The sequence below is a fragment of the Mandrillus leucophaeus genome, unplaced genomic scaffold, assembly GCF_000951045.1.
Source record: "Mandrillus leucophaeus isolate KB7577 unplaced genomic scaffold, Mleu.le_1.0 Scaffold1, whole genome shotgun sequence".
NCBI classification, from domain to species: Eukaryota; Metazoa; Chordata; class Mammalia; order Primates; family Cercopithecidae; genus Mandrillus; species Mandrillus leucophaeus.
The window spans coordinates 11211289-11236717 of record NW_012098097.1 but is presented as its reverse complement, the minus strand read 5'-3'; positions in this window follow the sequence as shown (position 1 = coordinate 11236717).

Here is a 25429-nt window from a genome sequence, read left to right as displayed (position 1 = left end):
CTGCCCCGCCCCCCAGCCACTCAGCACTCCCGGGAGGAAACGTTTGTTACTGGGGCAGAGGGAGAAGGGACTGGCTCTGGGAGAGGTGCGCTGCTGGGCTGGGCCGAGTGGGTGGGCAGGGGCCCCTCCTGCCCAGGACTTCCAGTGAGGGAGTCTTCCAGGGTCTGCTGCCCGCCTGTGTCCCTGGCTGTGCTGAGGCCCTGTCGGCCTCACAGATGGCCCCATTGTGGCCTAGACTTCGGCTTTCATTCTGGGAAGGTTACTGTTCCTTCCCAGGGACTGGCCTTCTTGAGCAATGCTCCTGGTGACCATGTGGAGAGACAGGGGGCTGAAGAAATGAGGGCTGTCCCTCTGTGCTGGGACAGAGGCTTCTGCGAGCAGGCACGTCTTTCTGTCCTCCCTGTGTTTGGTACATTTAGGACCCCAAAGCCAAGGTAGTCGACATGTGATGCATGAAGCTCGCTCTTTGCTGACCTTGTCCCTAGGAGCTGGCTTTGAGCTGCCTTTCCTGGGGACCACAGGCTCTCTCTGAGCTTCCTGAGTGTCCACTTTGTGCCTTTGCACATCTGCACTGAAGCTGGCGTGGTAGCGGGCACCTGCGCTCCCAGCTACTCAGAGGCTGAGGCGGGATGATCACTTGAGGCTAGGAGATCGAAGCTGCAGTGAGCTGTGATCACGCCTGTGAATAGCCACTGTACTGTCCAGCCTGGACAGCATAGCAAGACTCCGTCCCGGAACAGGTGGGCGTCAATGAAGGAAGGCAAATACACAAAAGCATACACATGCACGCACACATACACACACATATACACATGCATGCATGCACACTTGAACACATGCACACCCCACATGCATATACATGTACACGCATGGATGCATGCACACCCCACATGCATATACACACCCCACATGCATATACACACACATGCACACACGGATGCATGCTCACACACATGCACACACATGTGCACGCCATACATGCACACACATGCATGCACACGCATGAGCGCATGCATACCCCACATGCATATACATGCACAGACAACATGCTCACACACATGCACACACATGAACGAATGCACGCCCCCACATGCATATACATGCACACACGGACACACATGCACACACATGCCCTCACACACACAGGCACACATGCATACGCAAAGCCTCCCTGCCTATTCCTGTCATCAGTGGAGCTGAGTGAGAGAGCAGGTGGAGAGGGCAGAACCCTCCAGAGGCTGAGTGAGGGGCTTGGGGACTCTGAGCTGACTTGGGAGAGGAGGCACCGCGGAGCTCACAGCCACCTCAGAAGCCTCCCACAGACATTGTTCTTTGTTTTCATTAGAGGAAGAACTCAATTAAAATAATTACAGTGACAACAAAAAAAATCACAGAAGAGAGAGAGAAAAAAGGAGTTCAGTTAAATGCAAATATATTCAGAATGATGTTATGAACTCAGCTCACCCCTGTAAAATTACCCATTAACTATTACACGCTAATTATCCACCTTTTTATTGTTTTAGAAAAGAAGAGATTCATTCTTCTTCCAACTGAACAGACATCCAGAAAATGATGCCTGGCCCTTCAGGGTGGACCAAATGCCCCACCTTTTGATTAAATTATAAGGAACCTGGGATTGTTCCACAGAGCTGAGAGCTTTGCCTCAAACAACAAACAAACCCACCAAACTGAGTCATGATTTTCCATTATGGATATCTTTTCCCCCTTTTTTCCCAATAGGGTGATTTGTAGTGGAAGCCCAGGCACCTGTTTGGGTTCTGTCTCCACCTGCAGTGATGCCGGGGCCAGGGAGGGTCTGATGCTTTTACAATTTGCATCATTTCCCTCCCCGATAGTGGTGGACTCAGTTCTCTTCCTCTGCCTGGTGGGCTGCTCTTGGCACCAGCTCCATGCTGAGCCAGGGACGTCGAGTCCTTGTTGCTGCATCAAGGACAGGGGCGGGCACCCTGCAGCCCAGGCCTCTGGGTAATGGGTGAGGTAGCAGGTGAGGGGGAAGGTTGGACATCTGGGGTCAGGCAGGACCAACCCTTGTGTCTGTGTAGGAGACTCAGTCTGGAGTCCCAGAGCTGTCCTGTTTTCAAAGTCAGCTCCACCTGCAGGATGTGGATTTCCTGCCATTTTGACATTCAGATGGAATCCTTCAACCCCTCTTGTGTATCTAACAAGAGCCCAGAAATCCTTTGTCAAACCACGTGTTTCAGTTTGGGGTGCGGAAGATGTGATCACGCCACTCACGGAGCAGGATGGGGCGGGAGGCGGCGGAGAGGAGGGGAGAGCTCTGTCTCAGGTGCTGTCTGCATGTCACCCTGTGGCTCCCCTTCCCAGCAGTTCTGGGGGCGGGGACAGTGTCATCCCCTCCGCAGAATAGATGAGCAAACCTCAGGCCTGGGAGGGCGGCTTGTTCAAGGACACGCAACAGTAAGTGCTATTTTCCAATCCAGGTCTGTGGAGCCCGCAAGCTCACGATCATGCCCTGCTCTGAGATGTCTCTCAAGCACACCGTTGCATGGTCTGGGAAATTGGGGTGGGTGTGTGGGTGGCTGAGGCCCTGAAGGTCCCAGGGGCCATCTCCAGCAGATGCCAACAATGAAGGTTCCCAAGAGTTAGCAGTGAGGTCCTTGTCCTGGGAATCGGTGGGGGATGGCGGGGCTTAGCAGATAGAGATGTTCCCAGACGCCCTGGGGGTCTAGGAATTCCTGGCTTGTGGATGCCAGCCTCTGCTTCCTGAGTGGGGGGCAGTGATGGGGAGGGGTGGCCGGGTGGGCGGAGCTATCCTGAGGGAGTGCCATTCACATGCTCCTTGGGCACTGACCACTGCTCTGTAGGAGAGTCCTGCTGCCTCCGTCTCTCCTCCACTCCTTTGGGGGTCAAGGTTACACCTTGGACTTTACATCTGGACTCCCCCAGTCTGCTCTCTGCCGTCAGCAGCCAGCCTTGGTGGAGCTGCCTACCGGTACTTATGCTCCCTGGCACCTGGACATGACCCTGCCTAGTCCCCCATACCGGCTTATTCTGTTTTGTTCTTCGGGGGCCATATGGCCCTACCAGCTCTCTGGGGAGGGTTTTCTTACACAGATACATGCCAGGTTCCCAGTCTCTCGCAGAGGAATGCTGGCCACTAGGGAGAATTGAGACCGTCTTAGAGATGAGTGAATGAATGAATTCACACACATTTGCCCATATCTCCTACATGCCTGGCACTGCGCTAGGCCCAGGAGGAGGAAGGTGGAAGTGGCTTGAGCCAGGTGAGCATCTTTGCGGAGCTCAGGGCTGGTGAAAAGCTCTCCATGCCAGAGCTACCCTCCGGGTGGCTTTGCTGGTGAAGGGCCGGCGGCACATCTGGCGGACAGGTGCGTATCATCCAGGGAAGTCATCTCCTCAGACTTCTCTAAGACACGGCCAGGAGGTGGAAGACTGGACTGTCCCATCCCAAGTGCCAGGTCATCCGTTGAGCACAGCCACCCACATGCACACAAAGTCCGCAGAGCAGACAAGCTGGAAGAACGCCTCTGTTCCCCAAAAACTAATGTCACCCAGGTCGGTCAAACACCGAGCCCGGGATTAATGTCCAACCAACACATGCCAAGTAATTAAGGCAGGCCCTGGAGACTAGGAACTCACAGGCAGGGAGGGCCTCTCGCAGGAGCACCCGAGATGACACGAGTGAGGGAGGACCGGGTGCTCGCGTATATACAGCCTACAGTGTCTCAGGAGGAACAGAGAGGAGCGTGCAGGCTGGGTGTGCTGGGTGTGCTGGTGTGCGTGCAGGGAACCAAGGGCTTTGCACTTCACTGAAGAGCAACTAAGTGAGTTCAAATCATGGTTTTTGAAAGCCTTTCCCTCCTCCTGGGCTGAGCGGGTCCTGGCTTGGTCCTTGACCTCATCATGCTGTTGGTTCTGCACACACCAGAAGCAGCTAGGAAGGAGGAGACCACTGCGGGGCCGTTGCAGGCACCTTTTGTTCTAATCTGAGTGGTGGGAGGATTTTCTTGCTATGACCCACCGTCCGCTGATTCCTAAAGGTGGAACAAGTTGTGTAAGAGAACGAGTCCTTCCCGCCCTCAGGGAAGCAGGGTAGACATGGTTGAATAGACAGCTGCCAATCTGAACTTAGAGGGGCATCCCCAATCCACATCAGGGACTCAGGCGTGGGGGAACCCGGCCCCTTCTTCCCACCTCTTCTGCCTCTGGGATGTCCCTGGAGGATGTGCGTTCAGTGGGGAGCTGGACGGAGCCTGGAATTTCAGGCGTTGCCATTTTCCATGTGATACAGCATTCCATACATTTCTAGGTGCAACTTGGGTCTTCCTTGCTTGTGAAAACGTATCTTCGCTTTGCTGAGCCTAGCATGGCCGGGTGAGTTATGGGGAGGAGAAGCAGCCGGACAAGGTGGTCTTCACCCTGGAGGGCACCAGGTAGGCTAATGGGCCTGGCAAGGGGCGGCCCTGCATGCAACACATTTTGCTGAGTCTCACAGGGACCATATGCCGTGGAGGCTGCAGGAGGACCCTGGCCAGGGAGCCAGGGAGTCTGGGCCTTAGGAGCCCATATCAACTCCCATCCTGGGCTACATGCCTTTCACATGGACCTCAGTGAATCCTCATAAGGGCCCAGTGAGGTGGGGGCTATTTTACAGAAGACGAAACAGCCTCAGAGAGGTTCAGTCATTTGCCTAAGGCCACACAGCTAGTATTCTGCAGTGCTGGGGTTGGAACTCAGGCAATCTGGCTCAATAGTACTTGACACTGCCGACCTCCTCGATGCTTCCTGGGCCCCTCCTCCTCAGAGTGACTCAATCTGCCCCATTTCCACCCTCCAGACCAAGCCTTCCTCTGTCCCCCATTTGGTTTAAGCCATCTCTAAACTTTGTCTCCTGAGGCTGAGAACTGGCAGGGCCTTCTCCTCATTCCTGGCCCTGGCCCTCCATCCCCCAAGACCCAGGCCTGCTGATCCTCTCTTCCTGCTCCTTTTGCCTGACACTGGCACCGGTTCAGGCTTCTTTGCCTCTTGCCTCCTGGCTGGCCTTCTGCCCTTCCTTCCTGCTCTCAGTCCTGCCTGCCTTTGTCAAATGCCAGTCTGATGGGGGTTCTTCCCGCTGCACACAGGCCAAACACTGGACTCTGCAGGGCACACTCAGCTTCCAATCTGGTGATCCTGCCTCTCCCCCTTGGTGTTTTACACCAGGACACGACTCAACAACCTGTTGTTCTCATAATGTACTTTGTTGTTCCATGACTCCTTTCCTTACTCGTGTTTCCTCTGCCCAGAGCACCCTCCCTCACCTTTTGTCTGCTTGGCAAACTCCTATTCATACGTCAAAACCCAGCCTCCAAGTTACCCTCCTCCATTCTCTCGCCTCCGTTGAGCTACTTCTTACTACCTAGAACATATGCTTCTTTGTCCTTGTCACTTATTGTCAATCTGCTCACCGGCATCCACTCCCCTTTGGACTCTGAACCCCCCATGGAGGCAGACAGCGGTGCTGGAAGCATCCTGCTTTCCTATTGTCTAGCAGAGCTTGGTCTTCAGGGCTACTGGCTGAGTGGAATCGAACAACCTCAATCCTTCCTCACTCCTGCTATCCCTTCGTCCCTCAAGGAGGCTCCTACTCGTCTGTCAACTTGCAGACATTGGGAGTCCACCTGCGGTTTATTACAGGGCTTGGGGCTCTCCTGCCATCTCCAGCTGGATGACCATCTCTCTTGTGGCCTGAGTCCCCTGGTCACTTTTTCACTCAAATATTTGGTCATGGGTGAGGTCAAACACCAAGACGCAATTTTTGCTTGGTAGAAGGGATGTGTTCTAGCCAAGTTGGCTGAAAAGTGATTTTCTGCAAAGTAGAATAATTGGACAAGTGTTCCCATGGCAACAGTGCCTTTTCTGGAAACCATTTGGGGCAAGGCAGGAGAGGAAGAACCCTGGCTCTGCAGGGCGCTGGGGCAGGGCCTGGCAGAAATCGTGATGCCACTTGCCTAACAGGCCACACTGCCTCCATGCCCTTTCCTGGCTCTGGGGCACCCTTTATGGCCCTCCCCTTGCTTCCTTAGGCCCCAGAGATCATTTCCATGCAATGCTGGAAGAGGTCCTGAGTGCACATATAGTTCCCAGAATCTGTCCTCTGCCCCCTCCACTAACAGAAAATCGGATTTTTATTTATTTTTTTTTTTGAGACAGAGTCTCCCTCTGTTGTCCAGGCTGGAGTGCAGTGGTGTCATCTCGACTCACTGCGACCTCTGCCTCCCGAATTCAAGCAATTCTTGTGCCTAAGCCTCCTGAGTAGCTGGGATTACAGGCGCCCACCACCTTGCCTGACTAATTTTTGTATTTTTAGTAGAGACAGCGTTTCACTGTGTTGTCCAGGCTGGTCTTGAACTCCTGACCTCAGGTGATCCGCCTGCCTTGGCCTCCCAAAGTGCTGGGATTACAGGTTTGAGCCACTGTACCTGGCCAGAAAATACAATTTTTAATGATAATATTTTACAGTGCCTGCATTAACAGTGTACGGGGTGCTTTCATGAGGGCCGCCATGGGATTCTCCAAAAATGACCTGGGAAGCTTTATGATAATAAAATGCCCATTTGACAGAGGCAGGAACCGAGGCTTGCACTGATGAAGGGACTGGGAGCACAGAGGCCAGAGGTGTGGCAACGCCAGGTGGGTGCGGCCCCAACCTCTCCTGAGCACAGGGCACAGAGCACTCTCCTCCCTCCGCTGGGAGGGGTGACCTTCCCGCGACCTCCTTTCTCCAGCTGGGGAATTCCAGCGACCACACCCTCCTGGCAGAGGTGGGAAGAGGCAGGCTGCTCCCACGAGTGGGCAGTTCTTGGCTGCTGCTTCTCATCAGCTTCCCTGTGAGATTTCATCAGCACCTCCTCCCTCTCCACTGCCTGAAGAATCCAGGGCCGCCAATCAAAACGACAACGGGATGAGGAGGCCTCTAGCCCTTGCTTCACTGTTTGTCCTTTGGTCCAGAAAGGGGTCTTGTGTCTGAGCAAGAGGCACCATCTCGCCTGTTTGGAAGGGTCTGTGTGAGTGTGTGTGTGCACGGTGTGTGAATATGTGTGTGAGGGTGTGTGTGTGAGTGTGAGTGTGAGTGGAGGAGCAGCGGGGCCTGGGGTGTCTCCAGAGGGCTACAGAGCATGGGCCTCGGGGGCTCTGGGAACCCCCTCTCGAGGCCCACATTTGGTGTGGAGAGAGCTTAGCGGAGGCGTGTGCCTCCAGGGAAGTGGCCGGGCACTTCATTTCCCTCTGACAGCTCATCAGTATTGAGGTCACACCATTTCTCAGGTCAGGATGGGGATTGGGTCCCACACTCACACACTCCCAGCCCAAGACCTCTTCCCTACTGAGCTCCCAGATGCCACAGCACAGACACAAACCACCCACGCTGTGGATGGTTTCCTCCAAATTCCTGACCCAAATTTGTGCAGCAAAAGATAACTGGGGCCCGTCTGCACCTGTATCTCTAGGGCAAGGCTCCCCCTGAGCTCCTGGCATGTGCACCTTACTGCCTACTGGATGCCGACTCTTCCCAAAGTCCTAAAGCTCACAGAATCTTCCCCAAGTGCATCAGTCCAGAGCGTCCAAGGTGAAGCCATTATCTTCTCGTCCAAATCTGAAACCACTGGTGACCTGGACAAAATTGGACCCAGTGAGGCCTATGACCACCTGGCAGGAGGGCACATGCAGGCGAGATGGGTTCCAGCTGTCCATATATGTGCTTGACCCGTTTTGTTGTTGTTGTTGTTGTTTTGTTTGTTTGTTTGTTTTTTGAGACAGGGTCTGGCTCTATCGCCCAGGCTGGAATGCAGTGGAGCAATCTCAGCTCACTTCAACCTCCACCTCCTGGGCTCAAATGATCCTCCCGCCTCAGCCTCCCGAGTAGCTGGGACTACAGGCGTGTGCCACCACGTCTGGCTAATTTTTGTATTTTTTGTAGAGACTGAGCTTTGCTATGTTGCCCAGGCTTGTCTCAAACTACTGATCTCAAGTGATCCTCCTGCCTCGGCCTCCCAAAGTGCTGGGATTACAGGCGTGAGCCACCGTGCCCAGCTGCCCTTAGTGTTATGACCGGGAGGGGACATCTGCTGGAGACCGGCTGAGGTGAAGTCTTTGACCATGGCCAAAAGTGAAAGCCACAGCCCACACTTGGCCTCTCCCGCTGGGCTGGCCACCTGCAGGGACCATGTGGCATTGGGCTCCCTCTGTGCATGGGGTGCTGTGCTCCTCAGTCCCTGGAGGGGGTGGCGGCCGTGTGGTGTGCTTTGGCGATGAAATGTGAGTAGAGCAATGCTGGCCACGTCCTCCAGGGAGCATTGAATGCTTGCATGAGACTCACCAAGGCCGTGGAGGCCCAGTCATGCCCCAGAGGTCACCCAGCACCTGGTGCCCCTTCCAGGAGCCAGGAATAAACCTGGCTGTTTTTCATCCTTCAGCTTTCAGCATTTCTGTGATATCATCAGGAGCATATAGTTTGATTTTAAAATATCAAGTCTGAAAATCTTCGTCTTTGAATTGGAGTATTCAGTCCAATTTTCACCATATTAGTCCAACCTTGAACACTTGTTATATGTTGTTTAATAAACATTGGCATGTTAGTTGAACATTTAATCCAATAACTGATTTGTTTGGGTTTAAACCTACCATCTTACTGTGGGTTTTACATTTATCCCATCTATTCTACGTTCATTTTTTTCTTTCCTTTCTTGCCTTTTTTTTTTTTGGATGAAACGAGTAAATCCTATTATTTCATTTCCTCCATCGTTAGCTTGTTGGTGAAACTGTCTTTTACTATTCTTGCAGTGCTGATTCTACTTGAGGTTATAGCATGCATCCTTGATTTACTGAAGATGAATATAGAGCAAAACTTTTACCACTTCCCAGACAAGGCTGGAACTTTGGAAAGCTTTTACACTATTTACCCCTCCTGCCTTTCAACGCTATTGTTTCCTTGTCATTTAAGCCTTTATATGTTTTAACCTGAATTTTTATTTTCTATTCATTTTGTTTTACGTAGTCAAAATTCATTTACATTTGCCCAAATGTTTACCTTTCCCAGGGATTTTCTTTGTTGCCTCATTTTTTTGGTTTCCAGCTGGGATTATACTCCTTCACTTAAAAATCTCCTCTTTACCTATCTTTTCGTGTGAATTGTTGGCAACGAATTCTTTCTTTTTTTTTTTTTGGAGGGGAAGTCTGGAAATGTCTTTATCTTACCCTCGCTTTTATTTCTTTACTTTATTATAAGAAAGAAAAGTGTTTATTGCATGCTGCTAAATGAATAAGGTAAAAACGCACACTTACAAAACATTAGTGTAAAAGTGTGCAAAAAGATGATGAGAAATAAAAACATGTTACATAAACTCGAAGTCGTGGGGTTGTGGGTATTTTATATTTTTCTTCCTTACTTTTTCTATATTTTTCTAAATTTCTTATAATAATTATGTATTCCCTCTTGTAATTCGAAAAAATTTCAGGTATACTAATAAAGATGTGAGTCAATGCTTAGAGAAAAGCCGGGCACGCTGGGAAAGCCAGGAATCTGTAATCTTTACATCTGAGGGTTCTCTGTGCTTTAAAAAAATTATTCACCACCTACTGTGCATTTGGCACTAAATATTAGCTCTTTCTCTAGAATTTGTCTTGTAAAAATTAGAGTTTAGCTTCCATGTTATATGTAAATTATTTATTAAAATCGAGCATACATTCAGAAAATCAAATACATCATAAATGCACAGCTTGATACATTTTCACTAAGTGAGCATAGCCGTGCAACCAGATCCCACATCAAGAAATAGAACGTTACCAGTTCCCCAGAACCTCCCCCTTCCCCCTCCCGCCTGCTGCCTCCCAAGCCCCTTCTCATCACTACTGCTCCTAAGGTAAACACTGCCCTGGTTTCTGACACCAAAACTTAGCTTGTTGTTTTTGTCTCTGCCGCCTTCATTCAGTGTCTGAAAGATTCCTCCAGGCTGTTAGGTATAGTCCTAGTTCATTCATTCTCATGGCTGTGTGACATTCAGCGTTACAAATCTTACCACAGTTTATCTCTTCTAATGCTGATGGGTGTTGAACTGTTTCCAGGTTTGTTTGTTTGTTTCGTTGGTGTTTTTGTTTATTTATTTATTCTTTTAGTTTTTTGACGGAGTCTCACTCTGTTGCCCAGGCTGCTGGAGTGCAATGGTGCGATCTCAGCTCACCACAACCTCCGCCTCTTGGGTTCAAACAATTCTCCTGCCCCAGCCTCCCGAGTAGCTGGGACTACAGGCACATGCCACCGTGCCTGACTAATTTTCGTATTTTTTGTAGAGACAGGGTTTCACCATGTTGGCCAGGCTGGTCTCGAACTCCTGGCCTCAAGTGATCCACCTGCCTTCGCCTCCCATAGTGCTGGGATTCCAGGCGTGAGCCACAGCGCCCGGTCTGTTTCCAGTGTCTGACATTAGTATAACAGTATTTAACATTGCCATGAACACTCTTGTGCATATCTCTTGGTGAACAAATGTTTGCATTTCTGTTCGGTCTATTCACCTTGCTTTTGAAGGATATTTTAGTTTTCTAGTCAATTTTTAGTTTCTTTTGGAATTTTAAAGATGTCATTCCATTCCACGTTTGTGTTGAGAATCAGCTGTCATTTGAATTCTTGATCCTGTGAAGCTAATGTGTTTTTGTTGTTGTTGTTGCTTTTGATATTTTCTTTTTGTCTTTGCTTTTCAGCAGGTTTATTATGACGTACCAGGGAGATTTTGTGTGTGCATGTGTGTCTGTGTGTGTGTGTGTGTGTGTTTATAATGCTTCTGCTTGGGGTTCTAAGTGCTTCTTGAATATGTGTCTTGATGTCTTTTGTCAAGTTAGAAAATTCCCAGCCAGTATCTCTTCAGTTATTGCCTCTGCCTCCCCACCTCCCTCCTCGTGGCCTGTGCCACTTCGAAACCACTGAATACCTTGCAAACAACAGCGGCCCAGTGTGTCAAATTGACTTCTCTGGGCATCTTCTTTCTCTCTGGGATCCCGTTGTCTCCTGATCCCTATAAATCCTGGCTTCCTAAATAGATCTGAATTCCAATGCTTGGCATCCAGCCCCATGGGATGGCTGAAATGGCTCAGTTTCTCCATCTCTTAGGGTCTGTTGTCTGGTGAGCTTCCTGGCCCTCTGTCCAAGTCATTTATGGATCAACAGACACCCCAGGAAGGAAAGAAGTGTAGAATGTCATGATTAGCCCATGGGGTCTCCCTTCACTCTGGGGTCCTGGCCCGCCTGTTCAAGTCCCCCTGCCTTGAGAGCTCCTGGGTATCTCACATACCCAGCTTTCTAGCTCTCAGTGGGGGACTGGTTGTCCATAGTGAGCTTGTCCCCTAGCACATCCTGACGAATGCAGCAGGGATCTCTGGTGTGCCTGTGGGCTCATTAAAAGAGAATGTAACTGCGGTTTTAGTTACAATCCCAGGAGGCCCCTGCAAGAGCTTCTAAGCCCTGAGGTTGGCATGTCCTCATGGGTCAGTTCAGGGGGTTACATTGGAAACATTTGTTCTCTGAGAATCATGCCAGGGTCTTCAGGCTCCTTTAATTTATAGAGAGGGTCTACTTTGGATTTTGGAAATCCACTTGATTTCCTGTTTATGAAGTGGCATTATCTATACAGCAGAAATGATAATTTATCCACAAATATTAAGCATCATGAAGTCTATCATATAAATCTGATGAGCAACTTACGGTTGGTAATTTTAGGATTGGCACAATACATTTATTTTTAATTTTAACCTTTTTTATAATTGCAAAAGGAATCTATACTCATTTATAAGAAAATTTTAGGACAACAGATATATAGAAAGAAAAAGTGAAAGCTTTCTCAATCCTATCAGTCTCAGTAACTATTAGTAATATGATATATTTTAATCTATATCATTTTCTGTGAATATTAACACATAAATGTGTATGTGTTATACATATATATACACATATATGTATGTATGTATTGAAAAATAGAATTATACTGTATATATTGTTCTGCAGTTTGCTGTTTTCATTTAGAAATACACTGCAGATATCTTTCTGTGCTCAAGATCTCTTGATCGTTTTAAAGGTTATATAGTACTCGACTCTATGGCTGTGTCATAACTGATTAAGGGAAACCCGTATTGATAGACATTTATTGTGCATAAGTTAATATAAAGCAAGATTTAAAACTAATTCCCTCAAAAATAAAGATTATCTTACATTTCCTCTATTAGGCTTTAATCAATGGTATTGTAAACAGACCTTTAAATATGATTTTAAAGTGCAATACATAATCCCAGCACTTTGGGAGGCCTCTTGAGCCCAGGAGTTCAAGACCAGCCTGGGCAACATGGAGAAACCTGATCTCTACCAAAAAACATACTAAAAATTAGCTGGCCTAGTGGTGCTTGCCTGTAATTCCAGCTACTCAGGAGGCTGGGGTGGGAGGTTGAAGCTGCAGTGAGCTGTGATCGTGCCACTGCACTCCAGCCCGGGCGACAGAGCCAGAACTTGCCTCAAAAGAAAAAAAAAAAAAAAAAAAGCAATACAGTAAGTAAATAGCTACCTCTCTTGTGGAAAGCATGAATATTCCCCTGCAAGATGAATGGATGAAACAAAACCAAATGAAAGCCTGTCCTCATATGAAGTAAATGTTCCCCCATGGCCCAGAAAAAAGTTTCCAGTGAGATGGCGCCTTCTGAAAATTACTCAATGACCCAAAAGGGTATTTGGTGGCGCCCAGGACACTCAGTCAAAAATGAACAGAAAGAGGTTATTTCACAAAATATAGGGGTTGAAAAAAGCAATATTTCTAAATTATTATTCTATATAACATGTTTTAAAATACATAACTAAATAAAAAATAAATATTCTTAGTTAATATTTGAGTATTCTGTTCTGACCCTAAAATGTGTGTATTCTAACTGGCCAAAAAATAACCCCAAACAAACAAACTTCCTTTCTTTGACGCCTTTTCATTTTGTTCACTTGCTCTTTGGGTCTGCCTTGTCCTGGGGGCACAGATGATCCGTCGCTCCCAGTTTCTTTTGCTGTTATGAGCAACACTGAATTCAATATTCTTAAACTTTGTGTCCTTGAAGGTAAATTCGTAAAAGTGCTATGTCAATGGAATGACCACTTTAAAACGTTATATATATTGTCAAATTACCCTCATAAAGCTTACAGCAACTTATACTCCTGAAACAGTGTTTGACCGTATCTAGGGGCAACATTTTGTTAAAAGCAGTCGTTCCTGAGCATTTCTCATAGAATTGGCTTGGGCCTTTGGGACTGAGAGCAGGGGAGTAATTCCAGGTCCCAGGCATTCACAGGGGCAGGAGGAAGGTTTCCCTGGGACCAGCCACCAGGCCGGAGACTGCAGAGCCAGAGCACCAAGCCTGGTGCAGACCTGGATCCCAGGCGTGGCCTACGTCTAACCTGCCTGTCTCTGGCAAGTAGCTCTGAATGTGGGGCTGCTTCGGAATGAAAAAGCCTGACCCTGGACCCCATAAGCTCTGAGAAGCTCTCCCAAGTGGCCAGTGTAGGGGATGGTGAGTTAAGCGCCCTGTTGTTACGGGGCCGGGGGAGGCAGGCTGCTATTTCTCAGGCTCAGATCACAGCACAGATGGTAAAAGGTCCCTCAGGCTGCCATGAGAAACTTTGGTCATAGCTAAATTCACTCAGGCCCCAGCCAGCGGGAAGTCTCAACTGTGCAGACAGAGGTAGTTCCAGCAGATGGCCTGGGACCCCATACGTTCTACCCCTGGAAAAGGGATTAAAGGAGTGGTCCCTGTTGCCCTGTGAGGCCTCCATCACCACCTCTTGCAGGTCTTATCGCCCAGCTAGCCGAGAATACGCTGACAGCTCTTCCCCTCCGCCACCTGTCTGTGGTGTCGAAGCACCGGAAGGGGAAGGGCTGCGTCCCGGTCAGCATTTAGAGTGACCTTCTCTAAAGCCTGAGAATGCAGGGCGTTTACACCTGCTGTCCGGGGCTGCCAGGCACCGAAGGTGCAGTGAAAATCCCAAGAGGAGGTTGCAGAAGGGACGCTTGAGATTCGTACAGCTATGTTATTACTTATAAGTGAGAGCTAAACACTGGGTTCACATGGTCATAAAGACAGAACAATAGACACGGGGGACTCCAGAAGTGGAGAGGGAGGGAGGGGGTCAGGGCTTGAGAAACGGGTGCTATATTCACTGTTTGGGTGACGGACTCAATAGAAGCTCGAACTCCAGCGTCATGAAATATATCCACATAACAAACCTGCACATGAACTCGCTGAATCTAAAACAAAAATTAAAAAGAGGCCGGGTGCAGTGGCTCACTCCTGTAATCCCAGCACTTTGGGAGGCCGAGGTGGGCGGATCACCTGTGGTCAGGAATTCAAGACCAGCTTGGCCAACATGGCGAAACCCTGTCTCTGCTAAAAATGCAAACATCAGCTGGGCGTGGTGGCAGGTGCCTGTGAGCAGAGATCATACCATTGTGCTCCATCTGGGTAACAACAGCAAAACTCCATCTCAAAGAAAAAAAAAAATTAAAAAGAAAGATATTCGTGTCTACAATTAATTTGGAGTTAAGCATGTGAGAGAAGTGTGTGTGCATACATGTTGCATGTACATGTGTGCATGTTTCTATGTGTGCCATGCACACATACATGTGCATGTGGACGCCCATACATGTGTACAGGGCATGCAATGGAAATACCCATGGAAAGACATGGAATGGAAATGCAAATGTAAATAAAATAGAGTCTTTGTCCTCCAGCAACACGTGGTGGGATAGAGGTTGGAGAGTGTACCGGTAACAAGCCACTTCAAAATTTAATGGCTTGAAATAACATTGATTATTTCTGTTTTCTGTGGATCGGCTGGGTAGTTCTTTTCCAGGCCGTTTGGCTGATTTGTATGGCAAGCTGTTGGCTCGGCTGGCGCTGGGGGTCTGAGGTGGCTTTGCTTGCCTTCTGGCAGGTGGCAGCAGGCTTGTTGGTCTAGAGTCGCAGCCGAGATGGCCCATCTCTGCTCCATGTGGCCTCTCATTCTGCAGAAGGCGAACTGGGCCTCTTCTCAAGGTAGTTTCAGGGCTCCTAGTACACAAGCACTTTCGAAGCCTCTGATGGTGTCACACCTGCCATTCTTTCACTGGCTAAAGCCAAGCACATGGCCAAGCCCAGAATCAGTCAAGGAGGAGGCTACTCAGGGCACGGGTACAGGCAGGCATGAATTAATTGGAGGCCATTTTTCCAATGATGTATCCCAGCGGGGCAAGAAGATAGAATCTATTTTGGCAGACAAATGATAAAAATAACATTCTAAAAGTTCAACATCTTAATAACAAAAAGTCCTACTTAACTCCCAAGTTAGATGAGGCGTGGCCAGTTTAGGAATTGGCTTCCTGCCAGGATGTACCCCTCTCTGACTCAGAGGTTTAATTACGAGCTTTTCTCTGTCCTTGCCCCTTCCAGCCTGTATTAGTCTGTTCTCACACTGCTAATAAAGACATACCCGAGACCAATTTATAAAGGAAACAGATTTAATTGACTCACAGTTCCACATGGTTAAGGAGGCCTTGCAATCATGGCAGAAGGTGAATGAGGAGCAAAGTCACATCTTACATGGCAGCAGGCAAGAGAGCATGTGCAGGGAAACTCCCCTTTATAAACTACTCAGATCTCATGAGATGTATTCACTATCATGAGAACAGTATGCGGGAAACTGCCCCCATGATTCAATTATCTTCACCTGGACCTGCCTTGACACATAGCGATGATAACAATTCAAGATGAGATTTGGGTGGGGACACAGCCAAACTGTATCACAGTCTCTATCTTGTATGTATAATTAAAAGGTGATTACAGCTGTTTTTGGCTTAAAAAATTAAAAGTGACAATCTTTCTCTAAAAAACATCCCTAGATGTCCCCAAAGAGAGAAAATCACAAATAAAGTGGCATAGACACGAAGAACTAGATGGAAAAGACAAGGCAGGTACAGGGAAAAGGACTATAAGGTGGGAGGCTCAGTGAAACACCTGCTTCCTAGAGTCAAGTAAAGATCAAAGCTCAAGGAATGTCTAGCTGAACGGAATGTCCTTGTATTCATTATCTGTGGCTGCATCACAAATTTCCTCAAAACCTAAGGGATTCAAATAATAATAACTATTTGTTATTGCCCGTAAATTCTGTGATTCAGGAAATTCAGGAGCAGCTTAGCTGGGTGGTTCTAGGTTGGTGTCTCTCCTGAACCTTTTGTCAAGATGTTGTCAGGGCTAGAGTCATCTGAAGGCTTCACTGGGACGGGAGAGTCTGCCTCCAAGATGGCTTAGTCATGTGGTGAGCAAGTAGTTGCTGGCTGTTGGTTGGAGGCCTCAGTTCCTCTTCATGTGGAATTTTCCACAGGGCTCTTGAGTGTCATCACAATATGGCGGCTCTTTCCCCAGAGGAAGGGATGCAAGAGAGACCGAGTGAAGGCTGCAAGGTGCTTATGACCTAGCTTTGGAAATCACATGCCTTTGGGGTAAAGAAGGCCTGGGAAGTGGCTATGGTCTTTGGGCTCTCTAGGGTACAGTTCATAGGCACCTCTCACCCCAGAGCCCAACCCCATTGGTGTTGGCCCTGAACCCTATCCCCATGTTCTGGCTGATATCCCAGTGGCTGCTGGCTGGGCCCTGATCGTCCAACAGGTACTCTATGACCTACAAGTATTCTAGTGACACACAGACTCCAACTGCTGGACTAGCTCAGACTTTAATGAAATAGACACCAGCCAGGTGAGGAGCTCAGCTTGCCATCTGTCTCCCTGTGCCATACTCATTGATGACGAGGTCAATTTCTGCTTTTGCCATCTTCCCACAGAGGGCCCAGCAAGATTGGCAGCTGAGCTTTCCTGGGACATGGTGACTTCCTTCCTAGAAGGAAGTGCCTGCTACTTTCTGCCAGTGCTCAGGTTAGAGATGGGGTTGCTTGTGGGTGGTCTCATTTCCCTTCCTGACCCCCAGGATCACCTTTCCGTATTCAATGCGATTGAATGCCACACCGTAGACAGTAGATGCTTGATGTATTTTGCTGAATGGACGAAAAGCATCCCAGAGACCCCACAGTGCCCCGGGGCATCATTCTTACTGTATTCTATCTAGCTCTACCCCAGCCCCAACCCATTTCCAAATCCTTCTCTGCACACTAACCACAGAGAGGTAGAACTATTTGCAGGGAGCCTGAGCATTTGGGGAGGAGAACATCTCAGGAGGAAAAGGGTGGTGGCCCTGGCAGATGGTCTTCATGCATGGGACCGGATGTCCAGTCCCTCAGCTCCAGCCAAGGCAAGACAGATTTTCCCGGGGACCTGAGGCAGATTCCTCCACATCTTATTTCTAAGCACAAATCGATCTCCATCCCCTTTTGCCTCCTCCACATGCCTGTTCCTGACGGCTGAGCACCGTGGAGGGAAGTGGGATATGGCCCAGCAGGTCACCTAGAATAAAGTAAGTCATCAGAAAAGGACCCTGATTCATCAGAGGGCTTTGGCTGTCAAGCAAATGCTCTTGAAAGCTTTCTTTCTTCAGCTGCTGCCTCTCAGGGGCAGGGACTTACAGTGTTTGCTTTTCAGCCAACCACCCTCCTGACTCAGAGGCTAAAGTGCCCAGGAAGCAGGGGCAGAAGGCCCCAGTGTAAGTTGAGCATGGGGTGAAGTGGGACCCAAATTTGGGAGAGCAAAGTATGGCTCTGTCTAGCCAGATGACCTCTGGATTTGGGAACACAAATACTACAATAAAAACAATATGTTCTCCTCAGTGATGACACTGATTCAACCTTTCCCTGGGTCAGGCATTGGGCTGATGGCTTTGCAGGTTCTCTCTTCCTTAATCCTCACATCACCCTCAAAGGGTGTCTGTTAATACTCCCATTTGGATGATAAAAAAGCAGAGGTTGCCTGAGCCAGACTTGCCGGTTCTAGAGTCTGATCTCTTCACTGGCATATGCTGCTTCTTGGCCTCAGGGTCTGTTCTTGAAGCAAATGAAGTCCAACCTGCACAAGCATACCCAGGGTAGAGACATGTGGACTGGTGGGGGAAATCACAGGGAAAGGGTGAGAATGGGGCCGTCTTCTTTTTCTGAATGAGGCTGGTGCCCTGAAGATTTATCCTTCCCCTCGCTGGTGCAAGGTTGTGGAGGGCCTATGAGTAGCAGGCACATCTGGGCACATGGAGGCTGGTATGAGCATGTGGGTGTGGAATATAGAAGACCCTAAATGAGAACTGAGATCCCAACCTTTCACAAGGCAATGCCCCAAATGACAGAGCAAGTCATGCAAAGGATTTCATAACTGTGATGTCATGCCCCAGAGATGCAGCTGACCAGCCTGGAGCCCTCTGTCTCATCTGGGCCTTTTGTTTTCTGTCCTTCTGCAACTGGAGACAAGCTTATTCTCAGCCCCTCAGCCTGGATTGGTGTCCTGGCTGGGCTCCGAAGAGCAGAAAGGCCATTCGTGTTCTCTTTCCTTTACCCATGCCAGAAGCTGTGTGAGTCATGCGTTTGTATTTTTAGCAACACATAGGAATCGCTGCATGACAAAGAATTGGAGTGGGGGGGGGACACTTGCAAAATTAACATAACAAAGGCAATTATTTGGATCTAACTCTCAGGGACAGAGGCAGCCTGGCAGTGCTCCTTGATCAAGGAAATGCAAGAGAAACGAAGGGCTGACAGTGGGGTTGTTGGTGCCTCAGGAGTGGAGGCGCCCAAAGGTTTTCTATGGGTAGAAAAGGAAAATAGCTTCTCCGGGTGGGCAGCTGGCATGGTCCTGGAGACCTGGGCATTGTACGTGCTGTTCTAGTGTGATCACAGCAAGTTTGCTTCACCTAGAAAGGCTAGAGAATGTGGATTTCTTCCTGTGGACTCCCCAGACCCCTAAATGAGCCCCACAGCCTCCTGGGAGTCTTGCCCACTTCAATCACTTGTTATCTTCACCATCACCCCATTACCACCACCATCATCGCCACCATCACCATCACAATCATCCCCATCACCATCACCATTATCACCACCATCACTATCACCATCATCATCACCATCACCACCATCATCACCATCACCATGATAATCACCATCACCATAATCACCACTACCACCATCACCACCACTACCACCACTACCATCACCATGACCAGCATCACCTCCATCACCATCACCACCATTATCATCACCATCATCATGGTCATCACCATCATCCACCATCACCATCACCATCATCACCACCATCACTATCACCATCATCACCATCACCATTATCACCATTACCATCATCTTCATCACCACCATCACCATCACCATCATTACCACCATCACCATCATCATCACTATCATCACCATCACCATCATCACTAACTACCATCACCATCACCACCACCATCATCACCATTACAATCATCATCATCACTATCATCTTTACCATCATCATCGTCATCATCATCACTATCATCCATGGAGAGTTTGACACGTCCATCTCCCTGAACACGTGGCACACATTATCTGATTGAATTTATCCTTTGTAACAGCTGCGGGGAGTGTATGAAAATGATCCCATTTTGCAGAGGCATAAACTGAGGATCAGAGAGATTTGGGTCTGACCTCAAACACTGATAATCCCAAGAATGGGAGGCATTTCCAAGGGTTCTCTGGATTGCCCAGTCTCAATCATGGCCTCCTCAGAGTTATGCTGAGTTATGCATGACCACAATAGCATGGGCAGAGAAAGGGGACTATTCCTAGAGCTTGGGGGCTGCTTCCCAATCCCCCCATTTTTTCTTTTGAATCTTTACTACATTGGTGAAAATCATATGGAAGTATCTGTAGATCCTGAGTAGGGTCTAGGTAGCAAATAAATGGAGTAGAGTGTGGAGGGACAAAGTTCTTAGTAGCCGGGGCCCACCTGGCCTTCTGGAGTTTGGTGAGGGAGAATCTGGGATGTGGTGAGGACACTCAAGCCCTGGTCCCACCTTAGCACTCACTCACCTTGTGACCTTGGGCCAGGCCCAGAGGCTGGCTCCCCATCAGTCCAAAGAGGTGAGCAGGGCCTGCCCTGAGTGCGGAGGGAGTAGCAAATGAAACCAAGCCCATACCTCCAGCATTGCACATTTCACCCTGTATGAGTGTCCTGTGGCCGCTGTAACAAATTCATGCAGCCTTGGTAGCTTCAAACAATGGAAGTTTATTCTCTCACAGCTCTGGAGGCCTCAAGTCTGAAATCTGGCAGGGCCACGCTCCCTCTTGGAGGCTCTAGGGGAGAACCCTTCCTTGCTTCTTCCAGTTTTTGCTGGCTGCTGTGTTCCTTGGCTTGTGGCCGTATCACTCCAATCTCTGCCTCCGTGGTCACATAGCCTCCACCTCTTCTGTCTGCATAATCTCCCTCTGCCTCTCTTTTATAAGGACACCTATGATTGGACGTACAGCCCACCCAGATAATCCAGGATAATTATCTCATTTGCATCGCACTTTAATTCACAGAGCGCTTTCCCATCTTTCATTTATTTTGTCCTCTCCACAAGCCCATCAGATAAGCAGGGAAGACATATGTTTATCCTTCTTGTATGTGCATCGTACTTGGACAATTCACTAGTGGGTTGTCAAATGAATATAGAGGGATACTGAGGCCCGGAAACCTTATACCAACTGTCTAAGGGGGCAGAATTTGAGCAAACTCAGAAGGGTGGTCACGTCATCTCAAGATCTTCCACTTAATTACACCTGCAAAGACCCTTTTTCCAAATAAGAGTGCAATCACAGGTTCTGAGGATTAGGACATGAACACACCTTTTTGGGGATCACTATTCAATCCACTACATACTTTCTGCTGAAGACATATGGGGTCCCACTGCTCCTGAGAAAAGTGGAAACTTCTGACCTTGACACCAAAGATCCTCTTTAGTCAGGTTCTTGATCCTCTCTCCAACTTTATTATCTATTGTGAACCTGCACAACATGAATCTTATACAAGCCCCCATCATCATCCTCAACGCCATCATCATCATTAGGGATGTCTTCTAGAAGGTGATAATGTCCAAGTAGAGTCTTGACTTAGAAGTTAGTCTTCTAACTCCTTTTGAGCCTGCTCTGACTCTGGCCTCTTGGACAGTTGACCTAAGGTCTTAGGGCCTCAGTTTCCCTCTGTAATCATTTGACAACCCATTCAGTGAGCTGTCCAAGTGTGACACACATACAGGAAGGGTAAATGTATGTCTTCCCTGCTTATCTGACAGGGTAATGGAGAGGACAACATATGTGAAAGATGGAAAGCGCTCTGTGAATTTAAGTGTGATGCAAATGAGGTGCATACATGATCACTCTCGTCTCCTGGGATTTGGCCACCTGGATACTGGAATGATCCTGAGCTTCCTGCGGCAACCTTGGCATTTATAACAAGTCAGCACCCTTTGCTTCTGGGAAGAAAAACACAAGGTTTCTGAGGGTTGGAATAATGAAGAGAGGTAGCTCCTAAGTTGTCTGCTTCTCTGAGCTCCGAGCTGTGTCACTCTCTCTGGCCGCTTGGCACCGTTGTGTTGAGGGTCCCCTCACAGACATCCATGGTGTCTGCACTAGGGTGGCACTGGAGATCCAAGACAGGCCCTTAGAGCCAAGCCTTTGCTCCAGCCTACCTGGAGAAGATGGCTGTGGCCCTAGAGACCCTCCCAGTGACCCCCAAACCAGCAATGCAAAATTTATTCCTTCTGTTATTAACAGTATTGGGCTTGCAGGAGCCTTTGCCAGTCTCCATCACTTGGACACATGTGACCTGAATCCCCAGAGGAGGTGAGGCAGGAGCCGAAGGCTGGTCACTGAAGCCCACATCCAGTCCAGTGCGCATCACAGTCAAGTGGAAAGACGAGGAGGGAACTGGGGAGACAGAAAGGGAGGCATGGCGACCTGGGCTGTTCTAGCTCCACCTGCCCTGGCATCCGCCCAGTTGCATCATCTTGATGGTCTGTCCTTTGCAAAGCCCCTTGCCTCTGTCCAGCCTGCACACCCATGTCGGCACCCCTGAGAGCCCCAACCTCTCAGGCCCCTCAGCATCTCACAACAGTTCATTGGAATTGCCCTGGGTTTTCTTTTTTATTTTTGTAAGTGTGAAAATAGCATAACGACCCTACGGGTGACCCTTGAACAATGTGGGGGTGAGGGGCGCTGACCCTTAGGGACCCTGATGCAGTGGAGAATCTGAAAATAAATTTCAGTTCCTCAACAACTTAATTACTTGATCAGAAGCCTTACCAATATCACAAGCAGTCAACGAACACCTACTTTGTATGTCTTATGTGTTATGTGCTCTATTCTTACAATAAAGTAAGCTACAGAAAAGAAAATGGTATTAAGAAAATTGTAAGGAGCAGTCTGGCCATGGTGGCTCATGCCTGTCATCCCAGCAGTTCGGGAGGCCGAGGTGGGTGGATCACTTGAGGTCAGGAGTTTGAGACCAATCTGGTCAACATGGTGAAACCCCATCTGCATTAAAAATACAAAAATTCGCCGGGTGTGCTGGTGGGTGCCTGTAGTCCCAGCTACTGGGGAGGCCGAGGCAGGAGAATTGCTTGAACCTGGAGGTGGAGGATGCAGTGAGATAAGATCATGTCACTTCACTCCAGCCTGGGTGACAGAGTGAGACTCCATCTCAAAAAAGCAAAGAAAAGAAAATTGTAAGGAACAGAAGACATATTTACTATTCATTAAGCAGAAGTGGATCCTCCTAAGGGTCTTCACACTGAGTAGGCTGGGGAAGAAGAGGAAGGTGTGTGTGTGGAGGAGGAAGGTTCGTCTTGCTGTCTCAGGGGTGGCAGAGGCAGAAAAAAATCCATGAATAAATGCACCCGTGTGGTTCAAGTTCATGTTATTCAAGAGCCAACTATAAACACGTGTTTGAAAAAAGATAATCCGTGAGTCCCTTTGCCTGACTGTCCATCTCGGCCTCTGCTGTTCGTGTTCTCAGCTGTATCACACACATATTCTCATGGTCTCTCTCTTTTTTTTCTTTTGAGAAGGAGTCTCTCAGGCTGGAGCGTAGTGGTGCAATACTGACTCACCACAACCTCCACCTCCTGGGTTCAAGTGATTCTCGGGCCTCAGCCTCCCCAGTAGCTGGGAATACAGGCACCTGCCACCATGCCTAGCTGATTTTTGCATTTTTAGTAGAGATGGGGATTTGTCAAAATCCCCCTCAAAGTGCTGGGATTACAGGCGTGAGTCACCACGCCTCGCTCTCATGGTCTCTCTGCTGCCTGTTTCAGTCTCTTCTGATGTGAAATTAGGTGTTCTCAAGTATCACCTCCTTGGGTTCATTCTCTTCTCTTCCCCACGCATGCTCGGGGTGTGAGCCACCGGCCTCCCCTGGCTAATATGGCAGCTGCCCCTCATCTGACATCCCCTCCCCTGTCTAACGTCCCCTCCCCACTCTGGCGTCCCCTCTCCCCTCCGGCGTCCCCTCCCCCATCTGGCATCCCCTCTGTGCCATAATCCAGGCTGCTTTGTCCTGCTCCCTTGCCACGTCCTCTGTGGCACCTCCCAAACAATTCCAGTTCATTTCCTCCAATTTGGAGCCTGACTGTCTCTTTTTTTTTTTTTTTTTTTTTGAGACAGAGTCTTGCTCTGTCGCCCTGGCTGGAGTGCAGTGGCATGATCTCGGCTCACTGCAACCTCTGCCACCTGGGCTAGAGCGATTCTCCTTTCTCAGCCTCCTGAGTAGCTGGGATTACGGGCGCGAGGTACTGTGCCCGGCCCCATTTTAATCCTTTAAATTTTTGTAATATATCACTGTAAAGATTATGAAACGAATACGTTTAAAATCAGTCCTTTGGCCAGACGCAGTGGCTCACACCTGTAATCCCAGCACTTTGGGAGGCCGAGGTGGGCAGATCACAAGGTCAGGAGATCAAGACCAGCCTGTCTAACATGGTGAAACCCCGTCTCTACTAAAAACACAAAAAATTAGCCGGGCGCGGTGGCGGGCGCCTGTAGTCCCAGCTATTTGGGAGGCTGAGGCAGGAGAATGGCATGAACCTGGGAGCTTGCAGTGAGCCAAGATGGTGCCACTGCACTCCAGCCTGGGCGACAGAGCAAGACTCTGTTTCAAAAAAAAAAAAAAAAAAAATCGGTCCTTCCTCTAAGCCAGCGGGTTTGCTCCTTCATGCAGGGATGTCGTCATGCTTGTGGACAAGTGTTCCGGATGACAACAGTCATGTCCTCCTTTTTACTATAGGAGATCTGTCTTTCCCCCTTCCAGGGCCCACAGCGAAGACAAAAGGAGAACATTTAAGAGCACCTGTGACATGTGACATGCAATGGACTGCACGAGGTGCTGCGGGTGCAGAGCAAGGCGTCAACCCCTGAAGAGTGCTCAGGCCTGTGGGGCGACAGGCCTGTAACCAAACAGAAGAGGTGAGTATCGAATGGAGGGGAACCCCGGTTCAGCCAGGTGAGGCTTCGACTGGGACGTGGGTCAGCATTTGCTGGGCTAAGCAGGGATAAGGCAGAAACTTCCAGGCTGAGGACACGGAGTTGTGAAAGGGCTTCCAGTCTCTGCGTGGCAGTCCTGGTCAGAGGGCCGGGTGTAGAGGGAAGGAGCTGGGAAGCTCAGTTAAGGTCAGGGGGTGAAGGACATTTGGTGCCAGGCTCAGGGTTTTGCATCTGCTCTTAAGCAGAATCACTGCGGGTTCCACAGCAGGGCAGGTCTGTGTCAGGAAAGATCACTGCTGACAGCAGCTTAGGGGAGGGGAGGGCATAGGGGATGGTTGAGGGGTGGTGGCGGATCAGGAGAAAATTGCAACAGCTCAGGGAAAATTGTGGGAGCCTGGGCTGCGTCAGGAGGGGAGCAGGTGGAAAGCGTGGAAATACTCAAGAAGTAGGATCCAAAGTTCGACGATGGGTAGACAGACCTGGTGTGTATGTGTGGGTGGTGGTGGCAGGGGAGTGGGGGAGGGACTGCCCTGCAGCTTTGACTCAGGAACTCTGGGTGAAGGAGCCAGTTTGGGGAGAAGGCAATGTATTCTGTTCTGAATTGATTGAGTTTGAAGGACTCACTGGGATGTCCAGGTTGAAAGGCACGGAGGAAGATAAAAGTGCAGGCCTGAAACTCAGGGCCGAGGCAGGGGCACTTTACATCATTCAAATGGCATATGAAAGAAGGTTTAATGCTGTGCAAACACGTGGTGATAAACGCAGTACAAATAGTGACCCGTGATTCCTGGTGATGTGTCGCCTGCCTTGAAGATCAAGGTCTACAAGATCAGGAGTGTGGGGTGCTGGGCTGGGGTTTTTGGGGTGAGATGGGCAGAGTCTGGTGGAGGTGGCCGTGGAGAAGAGCAAGCCATTACTCGGTCGCTTGGGGTGGAGGTGAAGGCGGAGGAAAGAGGAGCGGAAGAGAAACAGGGC